This window comes from Cynara cardunculus, unplaced genomic scaffold (genome assembly GCF_001531365.2).
Source record: "Cynara cardunculus var. scolymus isolate 2C unplaced genomic scaffold, CcrdV1 Un_Scaffold_12597, whole genome shotgun sequence".
In the NCBI taxonomy this organism is placed as follows: Eukaryota; Viridiplantae; Streptophyta; class Magnoliopsida; order Asterales; family Asteraceae; genus Cynara; species Cynara cardunculus.
Genome location: NW_020207798.1, coordinates 1 through 1,434, shown reverse-complemented (window position 1 = coordinate 1,434; position 1,434 = coordinate 1). Strand labels below are relative to the sequence as shown.

General features: G+C 35.8%; 1 pseudogene; it reads left to right on the top strand.

Annotated features, from left to right (window-relative positions):
* The first annotated feature begins 320 nt into the window (after window positions 1–320).
* LOC112505590 lies at window positions 321–1,401 on the top strand (annotated as a pseudogene).
* Window positions 1,402–1,434: the final 33 nt, after the last annotated feature.

Here is a 1,434-nt window from a genome sequence, read left to right as displayed (position 1 = left end):
ATTTTTATAATATTAATATATTTATTAATTACATTAATTATTCTTATATGAAAATATTCTATGCATGTATATATGTTATTTAAAAAATATATAAATATAATATAACTAAATTAATTTAAACATTAAATTTTGTAATTAAATTTTACATGTTTATTCGTCTTAAAGTCACGGGTGAACAGTAGCGGAAGTCACGAGGTGAACAGTAGCCTAAGTCACGGGTGAACAGTAGCCGAAGTCGCGGGTGAACAGTAGTCGCTAAGAATTTGATATAAATACAATTATACGTGACCTTATTAACCATAACACTTTAGTTTTTTAAAATGTCTGAGTCTGAGAGTGAGTATTCTTCATCTTCTTCGTCTTCAACATCAGAAAAATTTGTTGAATGGCTTTTTGATGATTCTTCCTCCAAACTCACTACCCACTTTGTTGCCTTACAAAAACAACAAATAGYAGATGCAACTTCTACGTCAAAACGTAAAAAGAAGAAAAGAAGAAATATAGAAAGAAAGCGTGAAGATGGAGATCGACGTATGTACGAAGACTACTTTTCTGAGAATCCGACATACAATGATGATATATTTCGACGTAGATTTCGGATGCGGAGACCATTATTTCTTCGCATAGTTGAAGGTGTGAAGAATCAYGATCGATACTTTAAAAGTGGTATCGATTGTACCGGTAGATCAAAAATATCATCTCTTTAGAAGTGTACTGCTGTGATACGAATGTTAGCATATGGTGTAGCTGTAGATGCCGTTGATGAATATTTACGAATTGGTGAAACTACAACAATAAAATGTGTTAAGAAGTTTGCACGAGCTATTATTGCAGTGTTTGGGGACGAGTATTTACGAAGACCAATTGTCGCTGACCTTCAACGATTACTTTATATTGGGTACCAACGCGGTTTTCCAGGTATGTTAGGCAGTATTGATTGTATGCATTGGGAGTGGAAAAATTGTCCGGTGGCATGGCACGGATAATATGCTAGAGGGGACCATAAAACTCCAACTATTATGTTAGAAGCAGTTGCTTCACAATATTTGTGGATATGGCATGCTTTTTTTGGGCTTCCAGGCACATTAAATGATATCAATGTGTTAGATCGATCTCCCATCTTCCACGAGGTCTTAGAAGGGAAAGCACCAGAGGTAAATTTCTCTGTTAATGGTAACAACTATAGTTTAGGATACTACCTTGCAGATGGAATCTACCCGGGCTACGTTTGTGAAATCCATCCCATTGCCCCAAAGTCAAAAACATCAGCTATTTGCAAAAAAACAAGAATCAGCTAGGAAAGATGTAGAAAGAGCGTTTGGCGTATTACAATCACGATTTGCCATAGTTAGAGGTCCATCACGGATGTGGTTCAAGGACGGATGTGGTTCAAGAAAATAATCGGAGAAATATTACGAGCTTGCGTAATAATGC